This window comes from Mustela nivalis (assembly GCF_964662115.1).
Source record: "Mustela nivalis genome assembly, chromosome: 13".
Taxonomy (NCBI): Eukaryota; Metazoa; Chordata; class Mammalia; order Carnivora; family Mustelidae; genus Mustela; species Mustela nivalis.
Genome location: NC_139032.1, coordinates 28,966,371 through 28,981,145, shown reverse-complemented (window position 1 = coordinate 28,981,145; position 14,775 = coordinate 28,966,371). Strand labels below are relative to the sequence as shown.

The 14,775-nt window shown below is 42.0% G+C and overlaps 1 long non-coding RNA gene across 1 annotated transcript; it reads left to right on the top strand.

The window, feature by feature from the left end:
- Positions 1-10,497: 10,497 nt before the first annotated feature.
- On the top strand, positions 10,498-14,328 carry LOC309847284. Its single transcript, XR_014302373.1, has 2 exons — positions 10,498-10,953; positions 11,249-14,328. It is a non-coding gene; the product is annotated as an uncharacterized lncRNA (long non-coding RNA).
- Positions 14,329-14,775: the final 447 nt, after the last annotated feature.

Here is a 14,775-nt window from a genome sequence, read left to right as displayed (position 1 = left end):
CAGCATTCCCTGGGGCCTAGAAGCCAACAGAAGCCAGGAGACAAGCCCTCAATCCCCTGACTCCCCAGTGGCCATTCACAGGAGCAGCTAAGGATGTTCCTGGAACATTTTTTCATTTATGAACTGTTCAATGATGTGCAGTGCGCACTCGGGCAATTTCAGGAGAACTTAAAAGATTCATCACAATTTTAACTACAAATATTTGTTTAATATTTTAAATAATACATTTCATGTTAGTGACAAGGATACTATGTTTATAATATTTCACCAAAAATATGTATCTGGCTAGAAAGTAAATGGATTGATGCATAGATGAGGCTCCCATTCGTTATTTTTTTATTCCTTATTTTGAGAGTATCCTACCTCAAAGGAATAGGTCATTACCAATGACAAGTATGGGGTAACCTTGCCAAATAGTTTCTCTGGGGAGAGATTTTTCCTTAGGGACACCTCTTAGCACCCTGCAGCTGCGGCTAGGATGGGCTTGTCCTGCTTGAAAGCTGAAAAATGGAGTTTTCTTCTAGGAGGTAGCCTGATTGCATGGACATCTAATCCATTCTTGGGCTGCATAGATTCTTGGAAATAACTTCCTAATGTTCTGTTGCAACTTTGGAGCTTGAGTTTTTATGTATGCCTAAGAGTATGTCATCAGCTATTCCACCAATGAGTGAAGGAAGTCACCTACAGTGACCAGCTCTTAGGAACTAAGCTGTTTGCAACAGACCTTGGCCATCTTTTTCTTTCTTTCTTTCTTTTTTTAAGATTTTATTTATTTATTTGAGAGAGAGAGAATGAGAGAGAGCATGAGAGGGGAGAAGGTCAGAGGGAGAAGCAGACTCCCCATGGAGCTTGGAGCCCAATGTGGGATTCGATCCTGGGACTCCAGGATCATGACCTGAGCTGAAAGCAGTCGCCCAACCAACCGAGCCACTCAGGTACCTGAGCTTGGCCATCCTCACCAAGTTTGGATAACCTATTCTCAACGCTAAACATTTTTATAGTTTGGGCCATCCTCAACGCTAAACATTTTTATAGTTTGGGCCTGAAGTGATTGATTCAGGTCTTTCAAGAGACTGAAAATTTTGCTGCCAGATGTCCCTTGAACAATCATCTTGAAATCATAGCAATGACCTTTACTGAAATTATCATTCTTCATTTCAAAAACCCGTGTGAGCATTCTTCATTTTGACAGCTGTCATAATTCTTTTTGGAAAAGCAATGTCTTGTACTTGTTGCTCTTTTCTCGCCACCACGAAAATAACACCTGTAATCCAAATGCAGGTACGGGGAAAGAAAGTATATGGATTTGGATTACAGGTGCCATTTTCTCCATTTTAAATACTGATTCAAGATCAGGAATATGCTATTGCCCACCGGCTATTCTCTGGGGATAACCCCGAGTGTAGATTGACCTTCAGATGTGGCCTGTTTTATTTTATTGTTTTTTTCATCATGAAAAGTGTGCTCTTCAATCCCATTTCCCCCGTCCCTCCACCCACCTCCCTTCTGGTAACCAGCAATTTGTTCTCCATAATTAAGAGTCTGGTTCTTGGTTTGTCTCTCTCCTAGGCTCATTTGTTTTGTTTCCTAAATTCTACATCTGAGTGAAATTATATGGTATTTGTCTTCCTCTGATAGACTTATTTCACTTAGCATTATACTCTCTAGCGCTATCCATGTCATTGCAAATGGCAAGATTTTGTTATTTTTCATGGTTAAGTAATATTCCATTATATATATACATATATATATATATATCACGTCTTCTTTATCCATTCATCTATTGATGGACACTTGGGCTTCTTCCATGTCTTGACTATTGTGAATGATGTTGCAATAAACATACAGGTACATGTATCCCTTTGAATTGGTGTTTTTGTATTTTGGGGGTAAATATCCAGTAGTGCAATTCTTGGATTATAGGGTAGTTCTTATTTTTAATTTTTTGAGGAACCTCCATACTGTGTTCCACAGTCGCTGCACCAGTTTGCATTCTTACCAACAGAGCATGAAGGTTCCTTTTTCTCCACAACCTTGCCAACACTTGTTGTTTCTTGTGTTTTTTATTTTAGCCATTCTGACAGCTGTGAGGTGATGTCCCATTGTGGATTTGATTTGCATTTCCCTGGTGACTACTGACAATGAGCATCCCTTTCATGTGTCCCTTGGCCATCTGGATGTCTTCTCTGGAAAAACGTTCATATCTTCTGCCCATTTTTAAATTTGGTTATTTGGGTTTTTTGGTGTTGACTTTCATAAGTTCTTCATATATTTTGGTTACTAACCCTTTATTGGATATATCATTTGCAAATGTCATCTCCCACTCCATCAGTTGCCTTTTAGTTTTGTTGATTGTTTCCTTCACTGTGCAGAAGCATTTTATTTTGATGTTATTCCCAATAGTTTATTTTTGCTTTTATTTTCCTTTCCTCAGAGATATATCTAGAAAAATGTTATAGTCCATGTCAGAGAAATTACTGCCTATGCTCTCTTCAAGGATTTTCATGATTTTAGGTCTCACTTTAGGTCCTTAGTCCATTTTGAGTTTAATTTTATGTATAGTGTAAGAAAGCAGTCTGGTTTCATTCTTTGGCATGTAGCTGTTGGGTTTTCCCATTTTGTTGAAGATACTATCTTTTGTCCCCTTGTATATTCATTCCTCCTTGGTTGAAGATTAATTTACCATAGAATTGTGGATTTGTTTCTGGGTTCTCTATTCTGTTCTAGTGACCTAAATTTTTTATCCCAGAATGACACTGTTTTAATTACTATGTAAATAATTGCTTTGTGGTTTAACTTGAAGTCTGGAACTGTGATACCTGCTGTTTTGTTTTTCATTTTCAAGATTGCTTTGGCTATTCAGGATCTTTTTTGGCTTCATACAAATATTAGAATTGTTTGTTCTAGGTCTGTGAAATACGCTGTTGGGTTTTTTATTATGAATGGATGTTGAATTTTGTCAAGTGCTTTTTCTGCATCTACTCATATGATCATACGGTTTTTATCCTTTCTCTTATTGATGTGATGTATTACATTCATTGTTTTGTGAATACTGAACCACTCTTGCGTCCTGGGAATAAATCCTGCTTGATCATGGTATATGATATTTTAAATGTATTGTTGGATTTAGTTTGCTAATGTTTTGTTGAGGATTTTTGCATCTATGTTCATCACATATATTGGTCTGTGGTTCACCTTTTTTTTTGGTGGTGTCTTTATCTGGTTTTGGTATCAGGGTGGTACTGGCCTTACAGAATGAATTTCAAAGTTTTCCTTCCTCTTTTGTGTTTTTGGAGGAGCTTGAGAAGAATACATGGTGATTAACTCTTTTTTAGATGTTTGGTAGAATTCACCTGTGAAGCCATCTGATCCTGGACTTAACGTTTGTTGGGAGTTTTTTGATTACTGATTCAATTTCATTGCTGGTAATTGGTCTGTTCAAATAATCCATTTCTTCCTGCTTCAGTTGTGGGAAATTGTATGTCTCTAGGCATTTATCCATTTCTCTTTTCTTTACCTAGCAATGCCCCCTCTTGTGGACACAAAGCTAACCCTCCTTCAGTCGTGATCACGTGACTGCTCTTCCAGGTCCCCTGATACCACTCAGGTTTTTATTTTGTTTTGTTTTTTTAAAGATTTTATTTATTTATTTGATAGAGATCAGAAGTACGCAGAGAGGCAGGCAGAGAGAAAGAGGGGGAAGCAGGCTCCCTGCTGTGATACTGCTCAGGTTATTTAATCAAACACACACACACACACACACACACACACACACACACACACACATATCATTTTCGGATAGCTTGGGTTCTCCTTGGTAGTTAGCTGTAGCAAAGATATTAATTCTTCTCCCTCCTGCAAGTAGAATGGCAGGAACAGTGTTACGATGTCCCCGCATTGTTTCCTCCCAGCATTTCCCACGGTGTCACTTCCAGGCCAATATACTTAAGAGCTGATGTGCCTTTGCCAACTCTTTCCATGCTGCAATGATCTTGGAAGACCCTTGTTCTACAGGGGCCGGGTGTAAGGCGGGAGGGGTTCACCCAGCTGCATCAAACTTTACAAAGGTGTGGTTTCTGTGTTTATTTGTTGTGCTATGTAGTTCAGCCTAACTTGTCCTGTATATAGGCCAAAAGTTGATTCATACTTTGGACATGAGCATTTTTCTCCAGCTATAAAGTAAGATATCTGCTCATATACATATGATAGTAATGGCTTTTCCACATTTTATGCCATTGGATTTATGTGATGTCCACAGAGATGTTTTATACAGGAATTTTGTGAATCAATTTTTCTGCTTTTTCTCCTGCATAACATTTGTAAATTCGGACTGGTTTTATAAGCATCCTGGCAGCAAAGTAAACTACTTGTTCTTACTAACAGGGGTAGGAGTTCAAAGGATGTCTCTATAGTTTTTGTCTCCTCTTAGACCTTAGCAGTGAAATTGCATACTGGAAAGCATTGTCTTGAAGACATCCTAGAAAAATTCAGTTGTTCTGCTGGAGAGCTCAGAGTTTTATGTGAAAATAAAGCGGAAGTTTAACAAAGCTTCAAAGAATACAATACATGTTCAACTTGACTTTTAGTTTTCTCTTACATGAAGTAATCACTTGTTTGATCCACACAGACTTATATTCTGTATTCACAAGAGAATCCTACCCACTGCTTATATGTGGAATGCTTTTTCTGAATTGTGGTTTATGTTACTGTGTTTATTTTTCTTACTGTGCCTCAGTGAACCATTTTAAAACAATAACCTAGGGGCAGCTGAGTGGCTCAGTTGTTAAGCATTAAACATCTGCGTTCAGCTCAGGTCATGATCCCAGGGTCCTGGATGGAGCCCCAAGTTGGGCTCCCCGTTCAGCAGAGAGCCTGCTTCTCTCTCTCCTACTCCCTCTGCTTGTGTTCCCTCTCTCACTGTCTCTCTCTCCTCTCTCTCTCTCTGACAGATAAATAAATAAAATCTTAAAAAAAAATAATAACCTAATTTTGTAAATTGGGAATAGAACATAATTGCCTTAACCTAGGTCCTCAAGAAAGTGGAGGCTGAGGGGCACCTGGGTGGCTCAGTGGGCTGAGCCTCTGCCTTCAGCTCGGGTCATGGTCCTGGGGTCCTGGGATCGAGCTCCACATTAGGCTCTCTGCTCCGCGGGAAGCCTGCTTCCTCCTCTTTCTCTGCCTACTTGTAAGCTCTGTCTGTCAAATAAATAAATAAAATCTTAAAAAAAAAAAAAAAGAAAGAAAGAAAGAAAGTGAAGGCTGAGGCAAGGATTGAGTTGCTGAAATCTTATTTGCAAGGTGCAAACCCAGGGCAGTGGGGGCAAAGAAGGGGAGCACTGTGAGGCAAGAGAAGACATAATGGTATCAACAGTGACCCGCGAAGAGAACCAGCAGACTGTACGGCAGGCATATCCAGTCACCAAGGGGGACCACTCTGGAAGGGTTTCAACTCTATGGCAGAGGAGGTATCTATCCACTGCCCACCTCCTTCCTGTCCTGTTTCCCATATCTCAGTGGTCAGTGTATACTCCTGGCTGGCCAAATTCCCATTGCTTCTGGCTTGTGGCTTCCAGCTCTTTGATGAAGAAGAGGGAGATTATACAACCTCCTTACAAGGTTTTGTGAGGATTAAACAGGATAACGAATTTAAAACCTTAGCAATCACAGGTATTCAAATAAATGATTGCTAAAGGAAAACGTGATGGGGAATCTGAAGTGCTCAGCCATTGGCCGGCGACCTGTATTCATCTATGAAATGATGAGGACTTGCTGTCAGCTGGCCACAAGGAGAGACACTGGAGACAGCTGGGTGCGGTGAGAGACTTGGAACTTGGTCCAACAGTGATGTGCTGCTAATTTGACTGTAGCATGAGAGTGGAGAGAAAGGATGGGATCCAGAAACACTTCTGCAGAATAATAATAAGCAAAAATTGAATAACTCTGAATGGAAAAGACCCACTCTGTAGTAGCCAAACACAATAGCTCATAATGGCTCCTTAGGAAAAGGTCTATTTCAACATTATTTCAGGAATCCAGAGAATGGTGAAAATCTTTGTTCCACCTTGTTTCTACCTTTTTTTTTTTTTTAAGTATCATGTAGACTAAGAGCAAATTTTGTATCTCCATCTGTTGTCTGACTGGGCAGGATTGTTCCTTTAAATCTGGGAGGGAAGGAAATCAAAGTTCCCAGAGTTGGTTCTTGACTTCCCCCACATGGTACTCACTTATTTTGAAGGGTTACAAGCTTCACTACAGACTGGCAACCCCCTGCCTTTTAGCCAAGAAACTCACATTTAAGAAACAATATTCTAAGCCCCAATGAAAAGAGATCCAGTGCTAACACAGTCAAATTAAACCCTGAAGTCAAGACTTTTAAAAATTGGAATTCTCATGTTCCTTGTTACTCAATACCTTAATTCTCTGTTGAGTCTGTTAAGAACAGAAATTCTCATTCAGCAAATGCTCCTAGAGATTTGGGTTGGGGCTATGGACACTAACATGCAAACATTGCATGAGCTTCTGACAATTTATTTGCAGATATGTGACAATTAACTAACACAACTGTGAAAAGGATGTTGTAAGGTAGTCTGAGAGTCTGGACTAATGAGTGACAGAGATAGCTAAGCACTCCAAATTTAAGAGAAAGAGCTCCCATGGGCTGGACAAATCTACGGAGGTATAAAGGAGAGGTGGATTTGGAAAGGATGGGAACGGCTTAGATGGAGAGAAGGGGCAGAAGGGAGTTAATATTCTAGGCTAGAGGGCAGTTATGAGTAAAGGCAAGATGGATAATGTGGACAAGGGGCAGAGTGGGAAATAATAATAGTAAGGGTTTATTGAACACCTACTGTCCACTTGATTATGTCAACATTATTCTCATTCAATGCTCTCAGTAACCCTGCATACACCCATTCCCATCATACCATTTAGAGAGTTGGAAACTGCCTTTGAAAAGGCTGCATGACTATCCAAGGTCAAGGTATTAGCCACAGACAGGGATTAGAATTCAGGATGAGGGTTCAGGTGAGACCCGGAAGAGCAAGCTAGGCCGGTGTGGGGTGGTGGGTGAGGCAGAAAAAATACAAGGAGGTATGAGCTTCATTCCTCAGACTCACAAGTTAGTTGGAAGAAAGAAATGAGATGGCCAATCAAATGAGGAATTTGAGAGGCAGAGTGAGGGGTTTAGAGGGTAGGGAAGGAAAAAATGAAACAAGATGGTATCAGGAGGGAGACAAACCATAAGAGACTCTTAATCTCACAAAACAAACCCAGGGTTGCTGGGGGAAAGGGGGTTATGGAGAGGGTGGTTGGGTTATGGACATTGGGGAGGGTATGTGATATGGTGAGTGCTATGAAGTGTGTAAGCCTGATGATTCACAGACCTGTACCCCTGGGGCTAATAATACATTATATGTTAATAAAAATAATTAATTAAAAAACGATGGCCAATTAATAGAATGGTGGTATGCAGGATGGAGTGCAGGGACGCGGCCCAACGTTCTGTGTTTTAAGAGGCCCTCCAGATCTTGATGGAACCAGAGAATCACCTAGTGTGGAAGTGGGCATGGTGAGGGCCACATGGTGAAATGTTATGAAGGATGATTTAGCAGAAGAGCCTTATCAGTGCTAAACTTTTCAGCAGCTCAGTCCTTCACACAGGCTGCACCTTGGTGACTGACTGGCTGTGGAGGAACGGAAGAAACGGAGGACACAGTATTTCCTTAGAGGCTTGCAGGCTATAGACCTGGGTTTGAGTCCTGGCTCTGCCATGCCCTTCACTCTTTGAGTCTAAAAGACTCAAATGTGTGTGTAAAATGGAAAACAGCAGTAAGAGCAATTCACAAAGGTCTTGTGGGAATGAAGTGAGGTTGTGTGAGTGCCTACTAAACTTCCATTAAGGAGGAAATACAGGCTGTTAACAGTGACGGAGAGATGGAAGGGAAGCTCTGTTCACCACGTGGTTTTATGAAGTACGCCGAATCTGTGTGGATAGAGAAAGTGACAGAAGAACGGCTAACTGTGAACGCTCCTGTGGTCCAGAGAAGACTCCAAGGTCAGGGATGGAAACACAGATGTAGGAATCCTGGTGGAGAGATGAGCAAGGGCAGGGCTGCTCTTCGTCAGAAACAGGGTTACAAATAGAGAGTTTGTATTTCTATAAAATACCACAATCCACAAAGCTCATGGCACACAGCACCAACAAAGGTGTTCTGGCATGGTCTAGGGGACCCTAGAGGTAGAGACGGTTGGCGTCAACACACAAACCTTGGGAATGCACAGTGCTGCTAAGACCACTGAGAGAGCAAAATTTTTTTTTTTTAAGATTTTATTTATTTATTTGACAGACAGATCACTAGTAGGCAGAGAGGCAGGCAGAGAGACGGGGGAAGCAGGCTCCCTGCTGAGCAGAGAGCCCGCTGCAGGGCTTCATCCCAGGACCCCAAGATAATGACCTGAGCTAAAGGCAGAAGCTTAACCCCCTGAGCCACCCAGGTGCCCCTGAGAGAGCAAATTTAAACATTAACATAATGATGTCTCAAATAGTTGTAGCAAGTGTGATGTTCAGGCTACAAACTCAGGTCTGTGAAAAATAGAACATATTTAATTAATTATTTTTTTGCTTTTGTGGTTTATCTACTATTAGGGCTTAATCTGAGAAATATTTCTGGAAAGATAATTGAAATATGATTCACATACAATACAATTCACTCTCTTAAAGCATACGATTCAGAGGTTTTTAGTGTATTCACAAAGTTGTATGACTATTACCGTTATTTAATTCCTGAACAATTTTATCACCCCACAGAAAAATCTCATCCTCATTAGGAGTCACTCCATTTTGTCCAGCACCTGGTAACTATTAATCATTTTCTGTCTCTATAGATTTGCCTATTCTGGACATTTCATTTATACGGAATCCCACAATATGTGACATTTAGTGACTGGCATCTTTCACTTAGCACAGTTTTCAAGCATTCTCCATATTGTTGCATGCATCGGTATTTCATTCCTTTTTATTGCTCAATAGTATTTCATTACATAGATACATCACATTTGTTTATTCATTCATCAATTCATGGACATTTGGATTGTTTGTATTCTTTTTTTTTTTTTAAAGATTTTATTTATTTATTTATTTGATAGATATCACAAGTAGGCAGAGAGGCAGGCAGAGAGAGAGAGAGAGGAGGAAGCAGGCTCCCACCTGAGCAGACAGCACAATGCAGGGCTCATCCCAGGACTGTGGGATCATGACCCAAGCTGAAGGCAGAGGCTTTAACCTACTGAGCCACCCAGGCACCCTGTGTACAAGTTTTCAAGTAGATATATGTTTTCAGTTCTTTTGGATATATAGAGTGGAGTTACTGGGTCATATAGTAACTCTGTTTAACTTTTTGAGTAACTGGTCATACTGTTTTCCAAAGAGGCTGTACCATTTTACATATCCCCTAGTAGGGCATGAAGGTTCCTGACCTTGCCGATACTTATTATTGTCAGCCTTTTTTTTTTTTCATTATTATAATTATCATTATCATGACTTGCTTAAAGTGGTGTCCCTTTGTGGTTTTAAGTTGCCATTTCCCTAGCGTTTAATGATGTTGAGCATCTTTTCTTGTACTTATAGGCCATTTTTATGTCTTCTTTGGTGAAATATCTTTCAAATCTTTGCCTATTTGTCTGTGTGGGACATTCACCTTGTTCCTGTTGAGTCGTAGGAATTTTTTACATACTCTTAATACGAGGCCCTTATCAAATATATGATCTGCAAATATTTTCTCCTATTCTGTGCATCATATTTTTATTTTTTAAGTAGTGTCCTTTACAGCAAAAGAACATTAAGATTTTTATGAAGTTTGGGTGCCTGGGTGACTCAGTGGGTCTGCCTGCCTTCCCTTCTTTTTAAAATGTTATGTATTTATTTATTAGAGAGAGATCAGGTACTTAATATTTAATGCGAAAAAAATCTCTCAAACACTTATCTTCAGGGTTCTTCACATAATCCTCAATTTATGACATTCTGTCACAGATATCTGCATTTAACTCATTCCATTTGGGGTGAAGCTGGGTCGGAGTGTGGTGTCTGTAAGTGCAAACCAAGTGTGGTGTACCAAGCAGTGGGAAACTCATGTCTCATGAGTCTGAGTCTGTCTCATGTCTGGGTTTGTCAGACATGCAGAATCTCAGACCCCTCCTCAGACCCACTGACTCAGGATCTTCATTTTTGCAAAGATCCTGGGGCTCTGCATGCACATCAAAGTCTGAGAAGCACTGCTCTGAGAGTCTCTTAAGAAGAAGGGGTTTTTCTCAGGTTGTGTAGAAACCCAATGCAGCACCATGGGCCACAAAATGGGTCTTCTAGCTCAGTTCTGTTCACAACAGTTACTCCAGGAATGTGGGCGGATGGTAGCGGCCTCCAGGGACTCTTGGAAATTCAGACGTGGGGTCAGAGAACTTCAGCTCTGCCAACTTCTCTTTCCTGCTCTGTTCCTACTTCTAACTACACTCAACTCCACTGGACTGTCAAGTTCCAAGGTGGGCTGTTGGAGGGCTTCTAGAGGAATCCTCTAAATAGAAAACAGCTCAGCTCCAGCTGCCACAGTAATCCTCCAAGAAAGGATGAGAACCACAAAAACAAAACGATGCTACATTTGGGAACAAAGGGCAGGAGGATAGTGACAGGAGATGGTCTCTCCTCATCCGGTTTATCGAAGTGCACTTTTATTTCAGGAACTGAGAGGTTTCTTAGAAAGGGTGTAGTCCAACTTCCTTGTTTTGCACATGAGGGAACCAAGAGCTTTCATGGCCATCACATCGGTTGGGGAGAGTCAGTGATCCCATTCGGCTCTTTGGCTTCTAGGCCCAGTCCTGATTCTCTCCACCTGTGATGCCAGGATGGTTTGCTGCCATCATTTCCAGCTCCCCTCAGGGTGCCTTCTGGCACCCACCTCAGAAGTAAGAGAGCTTCTGGGACACCTGGGTGGCTCAGTGGGTTAAGCCTCTGCCTTCGGCTCAGGTCATGATCTCAGGGTCCTTGGATCACGTCCTACATTGGGCTCTCTGCTCAGCAGGGAGCCTGCTCCCCATCCCCCCACCACCTGCCTTTCTACCTACTTGTATATCTATCTGTCTGTTAGATAAATAAATAAATAAACTTTAAAAAAAAAAAAAAAGGAAGTAAGAGAGCTCCTTTCCAGACTCTCACAGTTGGGGTCTGGATCTGATTTGCATGTTTTTGCTCTTTCTGCAGGCAGACCTGGGGACGAAAGTGAGACTGTCTGCAAGCAGCACAGCCCCCTGGAGTCGGGAGACATGAAAGGACACGCAGTTTTGCCAGTGCAGATGCAGGACAAGAGATGGGTTTCTGCGGGAACAGCTGAGACCACAAGGCTTTCTGATCCCTGACCTGCACTGAAGCGGAAAGCAATCGTTCCTGGACAGCTTCTCGATTCCCCAGCTCTCTGATGGCAAGGGAGTCAGACCGACACCTTAGAGGGCGATCCCTCCAACCTTTCTGATGATTTTGTAAGCACGAAACTCACATACTATTAAACCCTTTTGTGCTTTAAGTCCCTAGGGCCCTTCTATTTTCCGCTGCTGACTGATACATTTCACTCTCCTAAGTGTGAGGCATAAATTTACAGTCAGTCACGTTCTGGGGGAGCTCTGGGAAGAGCCATTTTTGCTCTTTTCTCTCTGAATACTAATGCACGTGATCTGAAACACAAATATTTTTCACAACTTATTCTCATTTGGGAATTTATATTATGTCATCACCTGACTTCCTGGAACTGTGGGGTACTAGAGTATCAACGCTGTCATACCTCAAAACTCTAGGCATCAGGACAATGCCAGAGGTTTCATTCAATTTGAAATTGGGGTGCTGGCTACAGGAATGAACGCAACTGACTCAATGAGAGTTGCTGGGCAAAGGAACATTTTATTTTTTCTTCTTAACATTTGTATGAGACATTTCTGATGCTTAGTACTTCCTTGCTTTGTCACAGGAAAGCACGCATTTATCCATATGGAACATTTGGCCCAGAAGGTGGTATGTATTACAGCCCGTAGAAAGGTTTGAAGTTAACCTTTTAGAGAAAAAATTTATTTCAAAATTTTTAACCTTCTTCCTGGTAAAAATTCCTGTCCTCCTCCTGTGGTCTAATTGATTTTCTTGTGGATATGCGTGACTGGCTCCCTTCCCTAGAACGTCATGAATTAAGACACATGAGAATATTTTAGTGAAATCTGGCGAAAATTTTGGTCATGTACAATTTTTATGTATGTCTTAATTCATGGCGTTCTAGGGAAGGAGCCAGTCACATGTACCGCCCCCCCCCCCAATCAGATCAAAGGAGGAGGACAGGAAATTTTCCTTTCTGTCTCTCCACTGCCTGAGGATTCTGTGCCATTCATATTTTCACGAAGTTTTGTGAGGACCTGACACTAGCTGGATCTCAGTCTTGGTGTGAAAAGGACCCCCACACAGAAGGGTGTCTGGTGCAAACTCATGAGTCATCAAGAAAAGCCATCTTCCTCACCTGCACCCCCAAAGTGGTTCTGTGCATATTCCAGCAACCTCCCTCATTTCCAGCTCCCTGCCAAGAAACACAGCAGCCCCTCCTTTGTCTATTTCAGTGCTTTCCTGTTTGCTTGACATTTCTGGCAAAGAGGATGGGAGGCAAAACTGCTGTCCACAGCAAGGTGCCTCATTCACCTGCGCAATGGAGTCCACGCCTCGCAAACCGGGTGCTGAGAGGGGCTGGGTTCCGTTTTGAATGCTGGCCACTGTTGAAGCCAACCAGTTACCTGGACACAAACAAAAGCTGGCTTCGCTTCCCTGGGTCCGCACGTCACGGAGGGGTCAGGGGTCCTCGTCGTTCACTGGTTACATCATCGGCTTTTTGCAAGAACGGCTGACACCACCGGCTGTTTCCCTCCAGTGCAGACTTGAGGTCCCCAAAGAGGACGGGGTGTTCGGAAGCTCCACTTACATCTGGACCTCGAGGTTCCAAATCAAACACGACCCGCTCAGTGGGTGGTGCAGAAAAGAAGCTGATGCAGCTTTCTTTGCCTCGACAGCCTCGACCTTTCTCCTGTAATCTCTAATCTTGTTTTTAATCAATGTTTAACTTCTCCATTAATTTCCATGATTTCTGAGGGTAATTTTTCACAACTCAGATAATGCCTTCTAAGTGCGGGCTGAGCGGCTGGCTCCCGCCACAGAGTAAACACTTCAGACTGCTATTGTCTTCCGAATACGCTCCCTTATTATGTGGGCTTGCGTCCTCAACATTTCATCCTCTTTCTTTCCGCCATCTGCATAATTGCCGGCGTTTGAGACGCTGGCTTCTCCCTTTCTTTGCCACTGGGAAAAGAATTGTTGTTCAACTTTCCCTAAATTACTGTTTTTCTGGTTTCTTATCTCTCATTTCTTGAGCAGTGGTATATAATTAACTCAGAAATTTTGATGTTTTTCACTTTCCTGCCTTTTCTTTGGCAGTTCACCTGCTTTCTACTTTCTTCCTCCCCATCTGTTTATCCCAGGGAGGGGTACTTCTGCCCACATTTTTCTTCCATTTGTTTTTTTAAAAGGCTCTGTGGTTTCTTGGAAGAAGAAAAAGTTATTTGCTGTCATAGATCCCGAATGGTCTCCTTTGTCATTTTGCTCTGGTTCCCTGGGTCACGTCTCCCATCCTCTGTGCGTGGCTATTGGACTTGGAGGCGCCGCGTAATCCCATAATGGAACCACATTTAAAAGCCGGGCGGATTCCTCAGAGTCCTATTGCTCTAATACGCTCCCATTACCGGCATGTGTCGATTTGTGCCCAGACAGCAAAACTACTGGGAGGATAATTTGAAAATGGCTGAGAAGAGCAGGATGTTGTGGATCTTGGCAGACTTTTTCCAGTGTTCTTTTCTCCTCCACAAACAGGCTTCCTTATTCTATTCTATTCTCTCTTTACTATGTTGCCTTTTCTTATAAAAGCAAGTGATTTAAATTAGAAGTTCTGTGATACGATTTTTTCCCATCAGTTATATATATTGTCCTTTAAACACAAATTGAAGGATTTTGTGCATACTGTTGTACGTTTTATTATTTGTTTTTCATTTAAACTTGTAACTCGGGGGGCGACTGGGTGGCTCAGTTGGTTAAGTGTCTGCCTTTGGCCCAGTTCATGGTCCTGGGGTCTTGGGATCGAGCCCCACATGGGATTCCTTGCTCGGTGGGGAGCCTGCTGCTCCCTCTCCCTTTGCTCCTCTCCCCCTCTCGTCTTCTCTCTAACTTGCTCTCTCTCTCAAGTAAATAAATAAAATCTTAAAAAAAAATATTTACTTGTAACTTGAAAATTATTCCAGTCTTTCTCTCTGGTTTTTTTTTGTTGTTGTTGTTTATTTTACAAAAATAGTATTAGATAGCGTTATTACTGTTTTCACTTAGCAATATATTGTGATCATGCTTCTGTACTTGTGTTGCCTTTAAAGTGATTTTTAAGAGATCTAAGTTTCCTTTTTAGGACTCTGTTGTAGGTGTCACTGACTCCCCTTCAAAATCCAGGCCAAGGAAAAGAAGACACAGAGAATTTCCCTCTCCCATTCACGTGGGGCCTGCCATTTGACTTCCTGCTTCCAGGGTGAGAGGCAATCCCCACTGCTCTCAGAGAGCTGAGCTCTGCGACTTTCTCTCTACCATTGGCCTGCCTGCAGAGGTGCCCACATAGAACTTGGAGTGATATTGGTGTCCCGTCACGAGCCTATTCCTGACACAGAAAGTGT